The sequence below is a fragment of the Falco peregrinus genome, chromosome 3 (genome assembly GCF_023634155.1).
Source record: "Falco peregrinus isolate bFalPer1 chromosome 3, bFalPer1.pri, whole genome shotgun sequence".
In the NCBI taxonomy this organism is placed as follows: domain Eukaryota; kingdom Metazoa; phylum Chordata; class Aves; order Falconiformes; family Falconidae; genus Falco; species Falco peregrinus.
Genome location: NC_073723.1, coordinates 111,951,810 through 111,973,667, shown reverse-complemented (window position 1 = coordinate 111,973,667; position 21,858 = coordinate 111,951,810). Strand labels below are relative to the sequence as shown.

Below are 21,858 nucleotides of genomic sequence, written 5' to 3'. Positions count from 1 at the left end.
AGCAAGCGCAATGTCTGGTGCATTTAACGGTAGCTTCGTGGAGGAGCTCATGGATCTCAAGGGCAGCAGTGCCTGCAGGAGATAGCCTCCTGGATCCACTGAGCGGAGTTACGAGGGGAATCACAATTAGCAACTGCAAAGCTGGCTCTGGAAATCCTACATTTCCTTCCTCACCCCTCCAGCCCAGCCCTAGAAGAAGAGGGAACAAGTCCACTTCTCCGTAGCCCCGGGGGTCAGCTCACACTGGGGCAATCTTGTCTTTCTGGGCTGGGGTGCCCACCATGCAAAGCCCCCCATTTCTCTCTTTTTTTTTTACCCCCCCCAGGATAGGAGTGCACACATGCGGCTCAAGCCAGATGAGAGCAAGGTGTTAATGCAGTGCCTGTGTGCAAAACACACCCGCGTGTGCCGTGTGTGCAAGCCAGGAGGAAGCTGGGAAGCAATTTTATTTTCCCTTTATCTCCACCTCCTCCTGCTCCCCCATTCCCTAATTGAAATCTTCTGCTGCAGGAGATGCGGAGGCAGTGTGGGGGAGGTGGGGAGAGATGTTTTTCAATAATACACCTATTGAAGGCTTCATGTGTTCTGCCTAATCCTTTGTTTGCCCTTGTTCTGTATCAACTCGGCGAACACAAGCTATCAGTTTAATTAATGGGGAACAGGTAGTAGGAACAAGCAGTGGCAATGCAGAGCGCTGCTGGAGCTTCCCCTCTCGCTCTGATCCGATCACTCCCAACTGTCACTCCAGGCTGGAGCTGTAGTTTGAACTTTGGAGAAGGTATTGAGGGATGAGATAACACATAGGGCTGCTATCTGATGTTGCTTTTCATTTCCAGTGCGAAGCTGTTTGCGCTGGGAAGCTGTGGCTTGGGCACGGTTGGGGATCTCAGCGTGTGGACGTTGACAATCATTCCCTTCTGCGGTTCCATCTTGCAGGATATACCCCAGGACTACATTGCTGTAATAAAGGCAATGGTACCTGGGAGCCAAGCGAGGTATGGGAGCAGTTCAGATTTTCTCTTTACGGCCCCCTGCTTTTGGAGTGGAGGGAAGAAGCAGGCGAAGGGGGAGGTGAATCCACGTGCCGTGCTCCTTGCGCCTCCGTGATGGGTAAACAACAGACAGGGGTGCTGGATGCAGTTTGCTTGAGGAAGGGAACTTTCAAAGCCTAGTTTGTGGGGTTTGGCTGTGATAGTCATGCTTTAGCCTGTGTCCAGTGTCCCACACTGTAATATCTCATCACCTCTAGCCCAAGGTGTGATGCAGAACATCAGAGTGCAGCCTTTAACCAGCCCGGCTGTTTCTCAGCCCCACTTCCCACTAACACAGGTCACTTCTGCTGGTTTGGGATTCCACCTGTCCTTGTAGCAGGTCAAAACAAGTTGCTGCCTTGTCCACCACAACGAACAACCTGTTTTCTCACCTGAAAATGACGTGTAGGTCTCTTCTAAATCCAGTTTTCTCCTTTTAATTGATCCTATAGTTTTATTTGAAAGAAACTTTGTAAGAAACGCTTTGTAAGAAAACTTTTTAGGACTTCAGTTCATAATGATCTTTTTGGAAAAAAACAAACCAACCCCTTCTGTGCTGTGTAACTTGCCTCTTAGCACTTCTTGACTCTATGAGCCACGGGAGATTTAATCTAATGGGGCAAAGCGAAGTTCAAACAGTGTCCCTGAATGTGTGTGCGTGTTAGATCTCACCTCTGGAGCTGTTTCTGTTCTCCCAGGTAAGTCATTTGGCCTCTTACATGTTTCTAGAGATGCAGTGCACTCGCACAGAAGGCGCGTGAGATTTGCTGATTACAGTAGGCTCACGTGGCTGAAGAAGGGTTTGTATCGTGAGAATCCCACTCTCTCTCAGAAACTGTTAAAATGCCATTAGAGACAGCAGGCAATTAGTGCTCTGCCTCTGAGCTGTTTGGGTGTAGCAGGATAATTCCTGGTTGCCAGCAGAAGTTAGCAATTCCTTCCCCGTTTCAAGGCTAACTTTCAGCGTCTCTTTGTTTCGTGCAGCACGACTTTCCTCTCTGAGTAATGAGAGATGATTTACTGGATGTCGTATCTAAGCCTTGATGAGATCTAAGGTGAACCTTCAATAAATCAAATATTTTTCAAGAGCATAGAGCTACACGCAAAACCAAGTAGCCAAATCACCCCTGGTTGTGCTGCCTGCAAGCTGTTGGCTCCCAGGACGTCAGTCCCCTGGCAAAATTATTTCCACTGTGCAGTAATAAGCTTAGCTGCTGCTTAGATATCCAGGGATGTTAATGAATGATACTAAAGATGATCCGCCCTGGGGTGGGTGTCCCTCCTAGAGGCACTCGGGAGTGACATTTTGTTCCTTATAGCCTTGCGGTGTGGCTTCGGCATCTGGCTGTCGGGTTTTGGTATCTCCCTTTGCCTGTGAAAGTTCTTATATTCCAGGCACTTCTTGGTCTTCCTGGCATGAACTGAGCAGATTAAATTATTTATGTCTGGGTGACCTTTGAGTAAGATTTGCAGGATCAGGCCTCAAATACCCTATCTCTTCCTTTCCAGCATATCCGTGCCGGAGCAATCTGTGCACGCGATACTGTGGGTGGGTTAACAGGGTGGCACATTAAAATAAAAGATTCATTGTACTGTGTACGTGTCGAAGGATCAGCCTCTTCCTCCGTGTGCTTGTACATACAGATTAGGTGTGCTACAATAAATCAATGTATTCAATTCCCACGGAGTTGCTGGAGGTACCTGAGGACTGCAGGGATAAAGCAGAGGTTTTATCGCTCTTTCATCAGTAAACATTGCAAATGATCGATTAGACAGTGAAATGTTCAGGACAGCTTTTGATTATCGGGTCTTCAGCTTCCTAAGCCTCTCTGAGCTGTGCTGGGGCTGCCGGGGCACTCCAGCCAGGAGCAGCCCTTCCCTCATCCGCGCCGCAGGACCCCAGGGCTTTTATCCCTCTTACGAAACGTCTCATCCCTTCAGCATCATCTGTGCCGAGGGTGCGGTGCTGCTCTCATTCCATCCAATATCAGGCACGCTGCAGTTATTGAAATTAAACAACTTTAAAATATCTTAGCAAACAGCACTGATTTGGAATTAATCACAATTTTAATTTGACAGAAAGAGATCCTGCTCTGCTCGCTGTGATTTCTCCTCTCCCCACCCACGCACGGAGCCTGCTGCAGGGTGTCTGAGTGAAATGAGACGTACAGCCTGCCCTGCCTGGTAAAAGCCTATTTAAGTGATCAGCCATAGACTTGGTTGGAATATTAGGTAGTAAAACAGGTTTTCTAGAAAATGAGATTGCCCCTGGCACTGGTAAATCCATTCAAAGATTCAAGGAAGTCGGGTGGATATGGTGACATTTGGGAGGCAATAGATATTTTTCTTTCTTAATAATTCGTATACCGAGGGACTATAAATTAAATAGTTTTCAAATACAGGACCCGATCCTGCTCTTGACATTGTTTTGTGCCTGTTTCAGTCTCACTTATTTCATAGGCTGTAATACCGGGAGAGAAAGCTTGGGAGTAATTTCTGAATTACCATTAAAATCCAAGCGTCTTCCTTGATATCTGGTAGGGTCCATGCACAGGGGAAGTGACTGCCTCTGCTCCACCAAAAACCTGATGTTCTAATGAGGCAGAGGGTAAGCAAATTAATGTTTTACCCAGGTGAGGTGGTGATGAAGACGATGCTTTTGGCCTCGGACATCTCTGGGAAAGGATCCCCCATCCTGGCGGTGCATTGCCTGTGATAGATGTCTGTCCAAGCTGGCCGGTTTGACAGAACCCTGATTTCTCTGAGTGAAGCAAGATGGGAGATCTGTGCAGTGTGTGGTTTTAGTAAATTAAGCGTCACAAATGCTGCCACCACCCATCCCCCCTCACATATGTTCCCACTTTCCCCAGTATGAAAAAACAAATAGTCTGCAGAGCAAAACTGTTGTGACTCTCATTGCCTCATCTACCGCTTTAGAAACAAGAAGAGATCTTATGGGTCATGGGGACCAGCTGCATATTGCCGGTCCTGGCTGTACCGAATAGGACCATAACAACGAGAATATGCATGTTCATGCCCAGTCCTTGCTAGATTAACTTTTAAATATTTTTGTTTTCCAAGAGGAAGAAAGAAAGAAATGAAGTGCTTTTCCCTGGGGCTGCAGCAGCTGTTGGGAGGGTTTTGCTAACTGCTGGCGGCGTTGCTGGAGAGGATGCCTGGGATGAAGGCTTTGGTGCGGGGCTGGCGGAGGTGAGCCCCAGCAGCGGCAGAGGACACAGCAGTGGTGGTGGCCCCGCAGCCCTTGGGCGGTGGCAGGAGGTGAGCCTGGGAAAGGCAGGCTATTTCCATTCCTTTCACCCAACACTTTCTCCGGAATTTCTTGGGAATAAAGGGAGATTTCCCAACGGGGCCGAGCCAGGACGCATGCAGGGAGGAGAGCAACTGGTACATGGGTGGTGGGAGCCGAGCAAAGGAGCTGGGGAGTGAGCGCCTGAGTGTCAGGCTGGATGCAGGAGGAGGGGTAAGAGGCAGCCCGATGCTGCAGCCTTGCGCAGGGGAGCAAGACGTTGCAGTCAGGGGTTACCCCTGTCTTGCCCTCTCGTGAATCGGGAGGAGCTGTGCTGGCCTTAGTGCAGAGCAGACTTGGCATCCCTAATGCTCCGAGGGGGGACCGATGCTGGAGCAAGCCTGGCAGAGCACGTGGCCTGATTTTTGGGAAGTGCTGAAGGTAACTCTGGCTTCGACCGAAATCTGTGGGAGCCGCAGGTGTTTGCATCACTGGGCCTGACAGAGTAAGAAATACAGCCTCCCCGTGCTGCCGGCTTCCAGGAATATTAAGCGGCTGCTGTTAAGCAAACTGTTACAGTGCCGTCCTCGGGGCGCCTGCCAAGTTTCAGCCTGGTGCAATCTGAAAAGTGAAGATAGAGAACCTGGGAAATTGAGATACATAATGGAAGCACTGACAGATGCTTAACCGAAATATTTTCAGGCCCTGATGGCAGGATAATTTTGTATATCTGGCTTTATTTTTAGAGTTTGATTGATAGTCGCGAAGAGGGAAGAGGAAAGCTTGAATCTTTGTTCCGAAGGAGTCTGCAAGACTGAGTTTCCTGTTGTGCTGCGTTACAGTTACTTACAACACGATTCTTGTTTCTGATTAAAATAATTCAATGTGTTTCTGCAGCCGGCGGGAGGCTGGAGCTATTTGTGCAATGTGAAATGTAATAAATGTTTCTGAAGGCAGGGAAAAAATATTTAGCAAATCTAAACTAGAGTCAGGTCCCATCTCTCTTAATTGGACTGAACAAGGCGGTAGATAAGGCTTTGGCTTTTGCAGAGCAGGAATTCCAATTACTCACAGGAAGTTTGCAAATTAAGAAGAAGGAGGCTAACAATGAAAATCATTTCCTTAGGTTTCAAGTTCTGCAGTGTGATGAGCCAGGATTTAGAAATGGTTAAAATGATAAGGAACTGCGTAGTCCTTGCCAGTGCCCGTGCGCTCCAGCGAGCTGTGGCGACAAGCGCTGGGGGAGCGGGATGCCATCCTCTCCCAGCAGCCGACGGCTACTGGTTTGGTGCCTTGTTGAAGGAATCCTTGGTCCCGGGGAGGCTTTCAGCAAGGGCCTGTGCAAGCAGAGAGAAATTTCAAAGAAAAAGCCTGCAGGAGTGAGGGGTCAGCCGGTGAAAGCAGGGCTTTCCCCCCTCCCCGCCCCCCCCGCCCCCCCCCCCCCCCCCCCGCAAACCCACTGTGCGGCACAGGCGGGCGTACGGGGCGACCGCGGCTCCGTGCTGGGGATGGGACTGTGGGAAGACAAATGCAAGGAGCCTACAGGCAAGGTAACACCCGGGTTATTTCTTATTTTTCCTATAGCACGTTTTCATTCTTTCAGATCTCTCGTCATTCCTGATGCTCTGCTCTGGGTTGTCCCACTTTCCTTACGGCTTGCCCAATGTGCAGCGGCAGAAGTGGGTGGCACAGTTCAAGCCAAGGTCTCCTGCAAGAGAAGCGGGGTGCTTACCTCCGGTGGTGTACCTAAAAGCAGATTTATTTAATTTTTTTATAATGTAAGGACGCACCTCTGCCTGTGGCACGACCAGAAGGGAGGCAGGTAACAGCCTAACGCCCAACTCGGGCACTGCGAGGAGGAGATGCCGTTCTCCAAATGTGCTGGCACCTCTGGAACCTGCTGACCTCACCTGGATGTCTTGGGCACTTTGATTTTTCCAGGAAAAAAACAAAGGCGTAAGATGTCAGAGGTGACTGCGGCACCAACCTTCTTTCGTTAGTACAAGCTCAGCCCAGGAAAAGCCGCTGATCCCACAGAGCCGAGATCCAGCCAGGGAGCTCCTATCGTGGGGGTTTGGCCTGCAACTACATTAATAAAAAGGCTAAACCAAGCCTCAAATATTGTTCCAAGCAGTTAAACACAAGCCATCCTGTTTAAGAAAAAAATAATAATAATAAAAAATAAAAGAAGAGTATTTAAGTTGAAATGGAATTTGAAATGGAAATAGGGCTATTATAGAAAAGCTACAGTGACGGGATGTCTAAGGAATGTGGATTCCAAGAGCCGAAAGCCCAGGTTAGTCCGTGCGGGTTCCTCTGGCTGCTTGCAGCAGCTTTTCCAAGGGCTGGGATGGTGCGGAGGGATGGAAGCCAGTGGGGGGCGGGGGAGCCGGCAGCCCCTTCGACCCTCCTTATTGATGGCTCCGTCAAAATCAGCGGGAGGTCATTTTTAGGTATAATGCTTATGCGTAAAGCCCAAGGATAGAAAGATCATGACCAAATTTAATAAAGCTACTAGTGTTTTCAGAGTTGGTTTATTCATTTTCTATTATGTTTTTTATCACCTTCTTATTAGGCAGCGGCTATTCCGTGGCTGCTTTCAATCTCTTTTCCATCAGGTGGCTGCACTGATAATCAATTTTTTGAAGCACAGATCTTTTCTGGGTTTGAATTATTTGGATTTTATTAAATAAATGTGCATTTGTGTAGAATGGAAACTTTGCTCCATATCAGGATCATCTGTCTTGGTGAAATGACTTGTAACAGCTGTTCCATGAAGAAAATCTGATAGAAACACTGGGACTAGATATAAACACAAACATTAGTCACCATGGAAACAAAAGTTACTGCGAGAAGGCTCCAAAAGCTGTGTTTCTATATGTTTCTTATCCTAACTAAATATTCTCATGAGATTTTGCCAGCCACTTCATTTATAGCCATCTAGGAGATGGATGTTCTGCTTGCATGCATACAAATCACCCGGGAGTGGCACCTCCAGATTTAGGGACCGCGGGACCCTGCTCTTGGAATCGATGGGGTTATGGATTCATCCTGACTCCCGGAGGCTGGGGAGGTGCAAAACACCTTTTGAAAACATCAAGGGCAAAGGTGAATTTAGGGACCTGTGGAAGTGGTTCTTTAGGCTGGCGGTTTCACCCCATCGCAGGCTGGGATGCCCAGCTCCGCATCCCACCCCAGCAATCCTGCTGCGAGCATGGTGCAAGGGGTCAGTGCTGCTCTGCCATGTCCTGGGCTCGAACCTGGATCACCGGGGGGGCTTTGCTCCCTCATCTGCCAGCTTGGTGGCTTCTCCATGTGTTTAAAAAACACATATCAATGAAGGAAGGAGGTTCATCCCCTGCCAGGAGGGCTGCAATTAACAACCGGTCCCTCTGCTGACAGAGGAGCTGCATCTCTAGGTGAACCCGGGAGGCTGCTGAAATAGATGGAATTGCTGGATGGAGACTGGCACCTTGCAGCGGCGAGCTGGCGGAGACTGGAGTGCGGTTTGCCAAGGGATGGGAATGATCGCGGTGGGGTAACGCTGCTCTGTCTGAGGGGAGCAGCTTGCTCGGCCGGAGGGGGTGTCAGGGTGCGGGGTGTCAGGGCATGAGGTGTCAGGGCACGGGGTATCAGGGGGCAGGGTGTCAGGGCGCGGGGTGTCACGCAGCATCCCGACTCATCCCAGAACCTGCCTGCAAAGCTGCTGCTGCTCCTGCGTGTTCTTGGGCCTTTGGTCTCCTTTTCGCAGGAGTTTGAAGAAAATCCACCGTCACCATAGCAACTGCCGGCTCTGTGGCACGTGTGGCTTCCCATGGCGCACACGGCGCCTGGGTGGCTTCAAAGAGGGGCGCGGAGCTCAGCACCCCAGCAGCAGCAGCCGCCATCCTGGCCCACTGGATGCTCCCCCTCCTGCTCCCCCTTCGGCAAAGGTTGGGGTACCCAAGTGAGTGGAGGGGCAGCTTCCCAACCTTAACGCACCTCATGGGCCAAATCCCTGTCCTCACACTCCTGCTATCCCTCCCTGTTTCGCTGGCTCAGGTGAGGCGGGGGAATCATTATTAACGGCTTTAGCACCCACTGTGGCAGATGCCCATGCACCCCAATTTCATTGCACAGCCCATGAAAAGGTCACCTTCTCCCTTACTATGTGGCTCCTGCAGCTGGCCAGCCCCCGGCCAAGGGCTTTTGCTGCAGCCTCCCCCAGGGTGTTCTCTGGCCCGAGGCACCCAGCAGCATTGCTGAGCAAGGCAGGCGGCTTTCTCGGAGGCTTTTGCACAGTTTCTGCTGCTGTAGTGCCCCAGCGTTTTGCAAATATTTGCTGCGTTCCTGCTGGCGATACCTCACTATTCCTGCTGGCAATGCCCCATAATTCCTGCTGGCGATGCCCCACAATTCCTGCTGGCGATACCCCACTATTCCTGCTGGCGATACCCCACTATTCCTGCTGGCAATGCCCCACAATTCCTGCTGGCGATGCCCCACAATTCCTGCTGGCGATGCCCCACAATTCCTGCTGGCGATGCCCCACTATTCCTGCTGGCGATGCCCCACAATTCCTGCTGGCGATGCCCCACTATTCCTGCTGGCGATGCCCCACAATTCCTGCTGGCGATGCCCCACTATTCCTGCTGGCGATACCCCACTATTCCTGCTGGCGATGCCCCACTATTCCTGCTGGCGATGCCCCACAATTCCTGCTGGCGATACCCCACTATTCCTGCTGGCGATGCCCCACTATTCCTGCTGGCGATGCCCCACTATTCCTGCTGGCGATACCCCACTATTCCTGCTGGCGATGCCCCACAATTCCTGCTGGCGATGCCCCACAATTCCTGCTGGCGATGCCCCACTATTCCTGCTGGCGATGCCCCACAATTCCTGCTGGCGATGCCCCACAATTCCTGCTGGCGATGCCCCACTATTCCTGCTGGCGATGCCCCACAATTCCTGCTGGCGATGCCCCACAATTCCTGCTGGCGATGCCCCACAATTCCTGCTGGCGATGCCCCACAATTCCTGCTGGCGATGCCCCACAATTCCTGCTGGCGATGCCCCACAATTCCTGCTGGCGATGCCCCACAATTCCTGCTGGCGATGCCCCACAATTCCTGCTGGCGATGCCCCACAATTCCTGCTGGCGATGCCCCACAATTCCTGCTGGCGATACTCCACTATTCCTGCTGGCGATGCCCAGCAGGGCTGGGGACACACCGTGGCCGAGCAGCGGGGCAGGCGCCTGGGGGTGAAGGTCTGATCTCACTGGTGACTGACAGCCACTGGCAACAGGCATTTGGCTGGGGATTTTCCTTTGAAAAATAGTGATGTATAATCAAATGAGCCACCAGGCACATCAGTTTGCCAATCAAAAACAAAAGGTAAAATCCAAATATTTTCATTTTTTTTCCACAGTGGCTCCTTTCCATAGAAATCTTGCTGCTAGTTAGAGCAAAGATTTATTTTAAAGGAACAGAGGGGCATAAGCGAGGTGGCAGGCTCCCCTTGTGGTCTGGCTCCCATCTGCGGTGATTTGAGGTTGTTTGGAAATGGTGATGGGCCAGCGTTTACCTGCCCAGGGACCCCAGGTCCCAGCGGCCTCACTGACCCCACCAGCACAGGCGGTGCTGTGGCTTAGCGAAACTTGCTGCCCGCATTCAGGGTCACCAGTACTGGGGGTTAGGAAGGTTAACTGTGGTTAGGGGACGTTTGGGACAGCACTGAGAGCAGCGTGCATTGAGGGCTGGTTGGGGTTTTCTTGTGGTATGCAAAAATGTAGTTTCTTTTATTGTGGGAAATGTGGTTTTTCTCCCCCTGCATCTTTTTTCTTAATTGTTTGTCCTGGTTTTGGCTGGGCTTGTTCTGTCACTCGTTAACCGTACCTGAACCCCCCTTTTGAACTGAACCCCTCCTCCCCACCCACCTGATGGAAATCCACTGAGCACCCACACTAGTTAGCGGCACATGAGCTAGCAGACAAACCTGGGAAGAAAAATAATCCCGGGCTGTCTAAATAGCCAGTTCCTGCTGAATCCGGCGAGATTTGAGTATCTAATTCACACAGTCTCCTCCTTCTCATTGCAAATCCTGGCCTGGTTGCTCCTGGTAAGTCTATCCCACGCCAGGCTGAACCGTGTTGGCAGGCACTGGGCTCAGCAGAATAAATTATCCGGGCTTGTCAGCTCATTCCCCCCGACGCTTTGCAGTGATTTCATCATTATTGGGGGGGGGGGTCATGCTTGTGTAACTATATTGGGCTCAGCCTCGGTGGTTATGTCACTGTACCCGCAGCAAACATTTTGAATAAAAATTAAATAATCCTACAAAGTCAGACCTTGTTAGTGCTGGCACAGAAGCCGAGTGGCTCCGGCGCGGTGAATGGGGGGTGGGAGGGGGAGGTTTGTGCCATTCAGCCCCTGTAAGGAGCGATTCACCATGTGTGAGCCCAGGGAGATGCCTCCTGCATAACTAAACGGGCTCGCTGTGCCGTCGTGATGGGCGAGGCTGCGGGGAGCCACCGGGACCCCACAGTGGGGACCCCCTGTCGATGTCCCCGTCAATGTCCCCCCCAACATGCAGCCACAGCGGGAGGAGACAGGCTGGGGACCTTGCTCGGTTTGCACGAGCCTCTGCTTTGCCTCCTCTTTGCATTTACCAGCCCGTGGGACCCCCAAGACCCTCCTTTTCAAAACAAATCAACAAAACCAGCAAGGATAATAATAATTAGAATATTATTATTATCAAGGATAATGATGATTAGGAAAAAAATGGCGTCTTCTTCATTTATCTCCCTTTTCTTTTGAGTTTGTGTTAAGCCTCCAGAGGCCAGCCCAGCAAAGCACCACGGTGCCTATTTCGGTGCATCCCTAAGGGCACGTGCCTGCGGAAGGCTTTGAGGTACGACTGCAGGTAATGAGAAACATGCACTGGTAGATCAGGATAGCAGAAAAACACGTGAGAGAAGGGAATTGCTTCCAAGAAGCTGGTTTCATGGTTGTGGCGTGGCCACGCAGGTGCTGGTGACCAGCGTGGTACTGGGGTCTTGCCAGGGGAGCGGGGCTGCCGGGGCTGTGACCTACCCAGTGTTTAATCTGGGGTTTTGTGAAGCACAATGGATTCAGGCTGGACGGTAGGCAGCTTCCCCAAATCCAGCATAATTGGGTCTTTAACCTGCTCAAGAGATTCCTGAGCTCGATACCGACACCATCTCCTCCTTTTGATGAGGGTGGTACAGAAAGAAGGAGAAAAAAAAAAGGCACATGATGTGAATTTATTTGCATCTTCCAACAATCATCCAGTCATTCTGCCCGGGAAATGCGTGTCCTGCTTAATGCCCCTTTATGCCTTTTTTATTTTTTTTTTTTTATGATGCTGAGAGATTATTTATTTATTTGCAGGTTTATTTTGCAGAGCTGGAAAATGCGAGACAGAAAATGCTTTTTCCGATTTCGTTATTTCATTTTATTATGTTTTATTTTGTAAGCGGCAGATGAACGGGGGGTTGGCTGAAGGCCCTGGCGGGTGGGAAGCACCAGCTCCCCCAGCCCCAGCTGTGCCGCTGCGGAGAGCCTTTGGAGCGAGTCCCCAGGCCGGCAAAGCAATCGCATTTCCTGCGGCAATAAATGGAGCTGAGCGCTTTTATCCTGCCTCTATCGACTGGGTCTGCCCGCTCCGGTGCAGAATGGCACATGCCACAGCCCCCGATGTTGCTCCTGGTCAGGGTCTGAGCCCTGGCTCTTGGACTCCCAAAATTTCAGTATTTACTAAATGAAACTAAAGCCAAGTAATGTCTCAATCCCAGGCGGAAAACTCCACCGTGATGTTTTCCTCTTTTGAATACGTGACATCTGGAAAATGCAGAATTGTTAGGATTTTGAAATAGGTGCCTTATTTCAACTTGGCTGGCTAGGAACGATGCTGTTGCACAGAGTAATTACATAATAAATTTGTTAGAGGAATATAAAACCATAAAAGCAGTGGTAATGGTTTGCAATTTAATAGCTGAATTGTAAATGAATTTTCCTATAGCAGCTTTAATGTAGCAGGCTGCTACAATTAAGGGAACATTCTTTGGGGTGCCTTTAATTTTTTGTTGTTGTTGTGAAGTTCAGTGTCATTAATTCTCTGCTTTAAAGAAACCATATAGTTAACCACTTCAAGCCATAAAAGACAACTTGGAGTTCCTCTGCAACCAGCAGAATTTGGTCCTGGAGAGGGTATCTTTATCCCATTTGCACTTGGATTTTCTTATAGTAGCTGCTGCGGAGTCGCACCACGGACTGAGCTTATGACCTTCATTTCCTTTCCCTGATCATCCGTCTCGCTCCCGTGATGTGTGGCATCTTCTCTTTTCTTTATCTATCTGTTTGATAAAAGAAGACAGAAATGGAGGTGTGTGGGTATCACAGCGCTGCTGTGCCCCCGCCAGCCTCAGAGCTCCCTGGGGAGGGGGGCACCCCCATTTTTGCTCCGGCTGCGAGGATGCTCCGTCCTGCAATGGAGCCCCATCACCCCCCCTTGCCTGAGATCACCCTGCTCCGCTGATCCTGATTTTTTACTCTTCCCCTTTCCAACCCTCTGGATCTCAAGCGTTGTTCAAAAGCAGCTCAAGCTTACTCGGGAACAATTTTGTTGGAGCAGGTGCCCGCCGGCCCTTGCCCTTTCCCGCAGCGGTTTCAGCGGCACAGTCCCCAGCACCGCTTTCTCTTGGTTTGCCTCATCAGGTTCCCCTTCTTCTCACGTTTGCCTAATTACAGCTTTCCACTTGGATGCCGGCGTCACCTCAGTGGCCTGTGCTTGAAGGAAACGCTGTGAAATACCATATCCGATCTGCTCACAAGCATCTTTGGGGCAATTCAAAATTTTGATAATTATTGATGGCATGTAATTACCCTGCCAATAACACCTGCTGTTTCTATAGAGGTGCAGGGAACTGTTGCACCGCGGCATATTGCAAATGCAAATTGATGCAGGCAACCCTAATCTGATGGCAGTGGGCGATAATTAAAAAACACAGTCGTGTCTGCGGGCCAGGGATGCTGCTGGAGACCTGACACCGCTCCGAGGGGCAGCTCTGCATCCCCTCCTCCGGCCGGTGGATCCCCTTTTAAGGGGTATACGTGAGACAGTGCATGTCCTAATGCAGTTCTCTCTCTTCTGCATCCTTATTACTGTAACTCGAGCTTCAATTTCAGGGTTTTTTTTGCTCATCAGGCCTTAATAGTTGGTAATTTGCTTGTGCTCCAGTCTGCGGGTGCAGCGTGTAGAGCCCTGCCCCACTTCCAGCAGGGATTTGACCTTGCAGTTATCCCTCCATAATGATAACAAATCCGCTCCCTCGTTGCATTCTAGACCAAGGCAGGCGATTGAGAAAAATAATTTAGCAGAGATTGGTCTAAAAGCCTGCTCTCAGCCTGCCCCCTCCCCTTCCTCCAAAGCCCAGGAGCGTGGCTGTGCTGTTTGCTGGCTCTCACAGGGAGCTGCTCCTGGATGCTGGACACGGCCAGAGCGCCGGGATGTGGCACTTGCCAGCGGCTCAGCTTCTTCCCAGCACAGCCAAGTGACCCGAGCGGCCGAGTCCTGCGTCACCACGCTGGCTCGCCCGTGTGAAAGGCGGCCGGGAGATGACTGCAGCCCTGCTGCACCCGAGGGTTGGGAGAACAGGCTGGACACCATCCTCTGCCTCCCTCCCAGCCCTGAAAAATACAGTTTATCTGGCATCTTGCAAGAAAATCCTCTCTGAAGGTCGATGCGCAGTCTGTGCTAGCTCAAGCAGCAGCCTGTGCCTTGCTGGGAGGTCTGTGGGGCGCACAAGATGCGTGGGGTGCTATGTGCCCGAGCAAAACCGGGGTCACCTATTGCAGAAAGTGCCACCCACCTCTCAAAAAAAAACACAACACCACCCCAGAGGCGTTTTGGGGGCAGAGGGCTGGGGGCAGCGCTGCCCTGCCCAGCGAGCTGCTGCCGCTGCTTTTGAGGGTTGGGAAGGTATTAACTGGTCTGGTGAGCAGGGCTGTGATTCCTGCTCTGGAGCCACCGCTGTCCTGCCAGGAATCTGCTGGGGAGGCAGTGCCATTGTGTGCAGCAGTGGGTGCTGTGTTCTGGAGCATGTATAGATGCAAATGGGGAGCAGGGGAGGGGAACAGAAAATGTAAGAATCCATTGTAAACCCTAAAGGCACTGCAAGCGCTGACATCTGAGCTCCCGAGTGCAAGCCGGAGTCCTGCCGTAGGACTTCAGGCAGTAAAAAAGCTCCTACAAGGATGTTTCTGATGAACTTTAAATCGGCAACTCAATGCCAGCTATCCCGTACGAACACCCCCCGTGCAAGGTGGTGCCCTCTGAGCGGCACGCTGCAACTTTTTCAATTCTTCTTGGAAAAATGCAGAAAGTGTGCTTTTTCACCCCTCTGCCCCGATGTTTGCTCTTGACCTTGAAACCTGCCACCTGCCATCTCGCCTCCCTTAGGTGACCGAGCGTGGTCAAGCTTGTCCCACCCCCCGATGTGTGTTTGCTGGGGACAGAGGTGATTTCTGCAAAGCCTGGGACAGTGTTTGTACAGCACCCAGCACTGGAGCATCTCGGCCGTTTTATCTAACAAGTGCTTCAACAATATAAATATTTAAGTATAATAAACAATTATGATCAAGTTTCTTGGGTGACTGCACACAGCAAGTGAATTTAAAATTCCTTCCCCATGGGTATTCAGGCTTCAAATTCACTTTCAGTGAATGTTCGTGCTAATAAAACTCCATTGCACAGAAAGAGAACACAAGAGAGATGCAAATGTGACAAGGGCAAATTTGCTTAGGAGTTGAAATGAATATTCACCAACTTTTTATTATTTTTTCAGTATTCATCCTTATTTGCTATAAAAAGATTATTTTATCTTTACTCTCCAAGCTCAATGAAGCGTGTATTTCTCAGGTATAATGTATATTTCCCTGTACTAATGGAAAGTTTTGCTACTGGCAAGCAAGGGGCATTTAGAATGCGCTTTTATCTTCAGGAAAAGTCTCTACTAACCCCGCACAAGTTGCCACCATGCTGGTGGACACCATCATTTCACCACACCTTGCAGCTTAAGGTGCAATAAGCTGAGGGGATGCAGGAGCCTCCACTCCTGCTGAAATGCAGTGGGGGCAGAAGCAAATTCCTTCACAACCCCCATTACGGCTGGGTCGGGCTCGATGTCCTTACAAAACAAAAGCCACCCGAGCAGGCTTTCTGCGCTGTTGCGGTGGCTCGCTGCTCAGCTCCCTGGTTTTTCCCCTCTTTAAAGCCACAGATTTCAGATCCTGACTCTTACACGATTTTCTTTGCTCATCGTTCATCCAGCGCTGCCCTCCGTTAGGAGGACACTGGCGACACTTACTTTTCACACGAGCTCAGCTCACATTCAGCAGGACTCGGGGGTCACCACGTCTCCTTTTTGCCTGAGGCAGAGGTAGCCCTGCTTTGACATCTTCATTTGGTTTCCGTCCTAGAATTGCAAGAGATGCAAATTAGCAATAATGAATATTTTCATTAAAAGCGTCTAGACGTTCTATCTGAGAACAAGATAATGATGCTGCTGCTTTCTATGAAATAGGCTGAAGTAGACCCAGGCCACTTTATTTCTTTTTGTCAGAAAAGATAACATTTATTTTTTTAAAAAAATGCAATTTCATGTAAGTGAAATTAGGGTAATTGCTAATTATGTAACTGCAAATAAGGTAGATCTTTGCTGGTCTGGCACAGATTACGAGCCGTTGGTTTTCATGGGGTGGCACCAGAAGGCAAGGAGACCTGCCAGGGTCCCAAGTCATTCCTCATGCTCGCCCGGACCTTCTGGCCAGCACGGGAGGGAGCATCACCCCTCACACCACTCTGCCCCAGGATTTCGCCCAGGAGCAGAGGTGTGGATGTTACAGGAGGTATCAGAAGTGTGGATGTTACAGGAGGTACCGCCGGTTTTCCCTCCCTGTCCCCCCGCCTTGCGCTGTGCCAAGCGAGCTGCCCACTGCCCACGCCTCGGCTCGCGCCTTCTCCAGCAGGTCCCAGGTTTTTCCAAGGTTATTGCCCACCCCAGCACCCTGGAAGTATGACAGCCTGCACTCAGCGCCTGGCAAAGCTTCAGCCCAGGGGTTGCAACGGGGAGAGGTTTTATGTTTCCATATGTACTAGAAGGAAGTTAATACAAAACCTGCCCGAGAGCCAAGTCCTGCGTTACGAAGTCACTGGCTTTATGGGACAAACATATTATTACCCTCATACAAGCTACAGTACGTGGGTATTGGAAAAATTAAATGCACTTGAATAGCTTTGTAGATATATATCTCTATATCCATAAAACCTACTGACAGTGAGCAAACACAAGAGCTTGGCAGTTGTCCTGCTCTGTTTAATTGCCATTGACAGTTTTTATATGTATCACCTCCTGAAAATCCCTCTGCTGACAATCCTGCCAGCTTCGTGATCTGGGTCTTGTCCTGAACATCGAACATGCTGGTACCCACAGAACCTCCTGCATGTGCTGGAGCTTAACAACATCTTTAGTTTTTTCTACAGAATCCATCCAGCTGTGCTTTTTAAAAAATTATTATGTCTGTAGTTTTTTACATCCTTATTTTTTTTGGAAAGTCCTACTATCTTCCCTGGCTTTCTTGGAGACCACCCGTAGCGTTCTCTCTCTGATGAGAACATCAGCTTTCCCTTGCATCCCTCCCGCTCATTTGAAGGCATCTCTCCCCTGGTGCACCAGGCTTGGGGAAAACATCCCTGCTTTCATGCAGAGCTATTAATATCAATAATATTAATATTAACGAGCCTCACCTGAGTTGCTGAAGGGCCAGACAATGCTCCAGTCCTCTGTAATAAGAGGACTGAGCTCCCCTTGGCGTGCTGGCTGGTGAGCAGTGCTATCCATCGGGGACCGCAGATTGTTCCCAGTGGCAGCTGGGAATCAGACAGGGGCTGACCTGGCTCCAGCTGGGAGCTCCCAGCCGGCCAGCCTGTGCTCCAGTTTCCCCCCAAAGTGTAGGGACCAGTAAGAGCCCCGACAGCCTGGGGAATCCCACAGCCCCGGCCGTCCTGCCGGCGGGGAGTGCTCAGCGGGAGGTGATGCTACAGACCGGGAGGTGGGTGAGATGGGTGCCTGGCTGCGTGGTACTCCCCCAGGGAAAAAGGAGAAAATGCAGGAATAATGGGAATCATTTTGGGTGATTTTAACTGTTGTGCATCAGGAGCAAAGTAAGATGCCCAAGTGAGTTGACAGCACCTCCATTTGATCTCTGCCGTGACCTGACTTAGAGCCAGTATTTTTCAAAGGCCGCAAATTGCCTCAGTGTTGCTTTTGTACTGAGATACTTCATCAACACCTGTGGGTTTGGTGCGGTGGGGGTGGGGCAGGTTGGTGTGTTTGTTTTGGTTTGGTTTTCTTTTTTAAAGTAATTTATGTCAAAAATTAAATGGACTTTACTAGAAGCAGCACGTCCCCTGCCCTTCTGTGGCTGGGTAATAAAAATATTAATTCTTTATAGTTTTATAGATTATAATATATATAATGTATAATATATAATATATAATTTATTATATAATATGTAGAAATAAATAGATAAATAAATGAAAATAAATTTTTATATTATAAAAAATAATTTAAAAATACAGTAAATCAGCCTCCAGCGGGTCTCATTCGGAAGTGATGCTCAGGCCAGCCGTGTGCGCTACTGCAAGACCTAAACAGCAAGGGGTGTTTCTTACCAGTTTGGGGGCTCTGTGCCCCCAAATATGCCGAGTCAAGATAAAATATTTTGAGTCAGGAGGGCAGCGGCAGCCATGCACCAGTGCTTGCAGCTTGGCATTCCCTGTTTTTTAACCCCAGCCCTCCCCCGCCCCCGCTGCCTCCTCGGGGTTGGAGCAGCACGAGACCTGCCCGTACACAAGCACTAGCACTCGGCGGCGTGGCACTGCGTGAGTACCGACCATCCTACAACGCTCAGGCAAGAGATGAAGGAGTTGCTAGGGACCGTTCCCCATCTAACTGGAAAGGCTGGCTGGCTTTTAAGGGTTGGGGTCGGCACCCTTTTCCACTGGGTCTCAGCACCCCTTCGCATCCAGGATCAGCCCACCCGTGCCTCAGTTTCCCCATCCTGTGGAATGGTGTCTGCCGTATTTTCCTACCTAGCCAAAGAAGTAAAGCACTTGTGAATTACCTGATATAAAGGGATCTCTCTGAACCCTGAGATACGTTATTTTTCAGGCAGCAGGTGACTCCAGCCAGCCCCCGTTAGAGACAGGTAAGGAGACAGACACCAGTACGCTCCAAGCCCCGCGTGCACAGAACCAGTGAGTACATACTGAAGCCTTAAAATCTGATGGCAAATCATGTAATGTGTATCTGTAGGAATATTGCTCCAGTTTTCCAGCTGCCTTCTCAATGCTGAAACTTTATCTATGTGGATTTTCAGAGCTTTCATAGTTTAGTGGGGAATGTAATTGTACATTTGTAATCATGCAATACAGAATTAGTCCACCCTGCTGGTAGCACCTTGGGAAAAAAAAAAAAAAAGGAAAAAAGAGGAAAATTAGATAGTTTTACTGTTTCACGCTCCCCAGCCCCACTCTTTCATTGCAAAAGCGGCTGGTTTGCCAGCGGTGCGATCCTCAGGCGTGCCCCCGCTGTCAGTGCCACGGCAAAACAAGGGAGGATGATGACACTTACACCAGAGCGTGGTTCCTCTCATGGAAATGAAAGGGAAGGATGCTTTGCCTTGGGTAGCCTCGTAAGACTACATTAAGTTTCACTCTTGTCTGGATTGCGTTGTACGGTCCCCGAAATACCTGTGGGAATTTTGTGGATGCTAATGTGTACCCTGGGTGGCAGGCGGCAGGGGGGATGGTGCGCTGCGCATGCTAAATCCCCTCTCCTGTACTCTGCGGAGCTCTCCACTTCTGCATTAATCACAGGATTATTTTAGAGGCCTGAACCGCACTCGAGATCTTATCTTTTACTTACTTCACAAACATTACAGTAAAAAACCTCCACGTCTCTTTAGCATCTTCCTCTTTCAGGATGCTCTGGCCGACTCTTCCCGTGTGCTCTGCCTTGCAGACCTGGTGCTCGTTTTCTTTGCTGGGGAGGGAGGAAAAGGCTGTTCTCACACCAGTATTTATTATCACAGTTGAAATGGTTGGGTACAAATATTTATTCCTGTCTCCTGCCCAGTTTAGGACAGTGGTTTTGCCTGTAATCTGCCAGGCCAAAGCCTCTAGAGGGTCCTGAAAATTCAAAGGTGTCTGAATTTCCCCGTGCCTCCTGCTTATGTCAAATCTTCACTGGAGCTGACTTCATAGGACAAAGAAACTGTCAGCTGGATGCTGATGCTGTATTAATGACAGGGTACATTGACCCACCCCGGTGTGTCATCGTTCCTGCTGAAGGAAACAGAGAGGCAACCCATAATCACCTTTCCTGCACCTGTCCCACTAACACCTAATTTAAGTATCTATTTGTCTGCTGATTGATCACAGGATTTTTTTCACGACACCTATTATCCTGCTATCTAAGTGCTTCGGAATCATCCTCTTCATTTAAGTTTTTATATGATCCTTACAGTAGTGTCTGAACGGCTGGTAAATCGGGGCGGCAAAGCCAACGTCTCTGCGGACATCCCACCCTTCCCTTCCCTTCCCTTCCCTTCCCTTCCCTTCCCTTCCCTTCCCTTCCCTTCCCTTCCCTTCCCTTCCCTTCCCTTCCCTTCCCTTCCCTTCCCTTCCCTTCCCTTCCCTTCCCTTCCCTTCCCTTCCCTTCCCTTCCCTTCCCTTCCCTTCCCTTCCCTTCCCTTCCCTTCCCTTCCCTTCCCTTCCCTTCCCTTCCCTTCCCTTCCCTTCCCTTCCCTTCCTCTCTTCCCTTCCCTTCCCTTCCCTTCCCTTCCCTTCCCTTCCCTTCCCTTCCCTTCCCTTCCCTTCCCTTCCCTTCCCGGGGATGGGGGATGCCTTGCAGCATGTTGGTGGGACCCACAACCCCTGCTCCCCCCCCCGCAGCAAACACCCAACCACATCTTCCCCCTCTAATTTGTGACGGGGAAACGATGGGGAAATGGCCTTTCGTACAGACGCTGCCTGAAGTTTTTTCTCTTTGCTCCCTGTTTCCCTCTTCCTTTCTGGAAAGCTCTCTGTGGGATCCAGCGGCTTCACTGCTGCGGAGCGCGTCGGTACCGTGTCTGTGTGCTTGGCTCCATGCTCGCTCCCCTTGCTCCTCTGAGCGGGTTCCCACCGGGTGCTACCGAGCTGCTCAGCTGCACTGGTGGGTCTCCGTGACTTGCCACCGTTCACCCACCCACTCGCCACTGCCAGGGGTCCGGTGCTTTGCTGAGCCCCCCCAAGCCCCCAGGCAGACAGCGCAGCCCCTGCCAGCCAGCACAGCTCTGAAACTGCCCGGCCGGGCCAGCACCGGAGCTCGAGCATCCTTCTGCCGGGGAGCTGGCGACGGCTGGGGACCATTCCAGAGCAAGTGGAGCCTTGCACTTGGTTGATGCTAAAACCAGCTCCCTAGGGATATTTCAGCCCAAATTACATTGAAAAGAGGTTTTGCAGCAAAGTGTAACCAGGCAGCTCTGCTCGCGTGGATGCACCTTTGGGGCTCACCCCTTCTCCTGGCGAGACTTACAGCCCCCACGTAGGAAGGACCCAGCTAACCTGCTACTGGGTGGGGAGAGCTGGGCTGGAGACAACCGCAAATCAGAATTTCAAAGCAAAATTATCACAGCACCATCATCACTATTGCTTCTATATGCCATGAAGGGGAGCGCTTCACACCCAGGGAGGACACGTTCAAACAGGAGGGTGGACCAGAGTTAGATTTTTGTCAAGGTTCATCTACTGACCCGTGAGATGAAGGTGAGGTCATCTGGGAATCCTGTCAGCCCTGTTCGACTGTGGGAGCTGGAACGGCTCAACTCACCACGCAGCTGCAGGGACCAACCCCAGCCAGGTGGGAGGTGTGCAGCATCTCTCAGATGACAGACACGGCTCATCAACGGGGAGCAAACCTCCCACATCTGCCCTGAATCCAAACAGCTCCATGTTCAGCAGAGACCCCAAAACTCCTGGGTAACTGCGCTTACAGTTCGAAGAAACTAAACAGCGATTCAACTCGATAGCCAAGAAAGCAGAAACCAAAAAAACATTCAAGGTTTTGGGTACATCACTGACACTTATACCTGCTTGTGAAAAGCTGGCTGCTGACGTCTTCCCCGTAAACACTTAAATACAGGCTGAATGCACGCAGATTCATTGCATTGCTGTAATTCATTAAACAAATGTTGGGCTTAATAGACCCGCGTATGAAGACTGGTGCCATAGATGCGCTCAGCTGTGAAATATGCTGTGGAAGTCATTTGTTTGCAAGGGGTCTAGAAATCTGCTTCCTATTAACATCAAATGGGCTTACTGGAGAAAAATCTCTGGGATCACATTTTTCTCTCAATTATCCTTTCTCAGTGGGATTCCTCGAGGTTTGAGCCCGGTAACTGAGATGTGTCTAAGCTGGGAGTTTTGGATCTGGGGTTTGTTTTGATCCATTAAGCTTGTATCTCACCACAG

General features: G+C 50.3%; 1 protein-coding gene across 1 annotated transcript in view; it reads left to right on the top strand.

Moving 5' to 3' along the window:
* KAZN (kazrin, periplakin interacting protein) overlaps positions 1 to 21,858 on the top strand; it is a 226,534-nt gene that overhangs the window by 110,057 nt on the left and 94,619 nt on the right. The gene's annotated exons all lie outside the window — the stretch shown is intronic.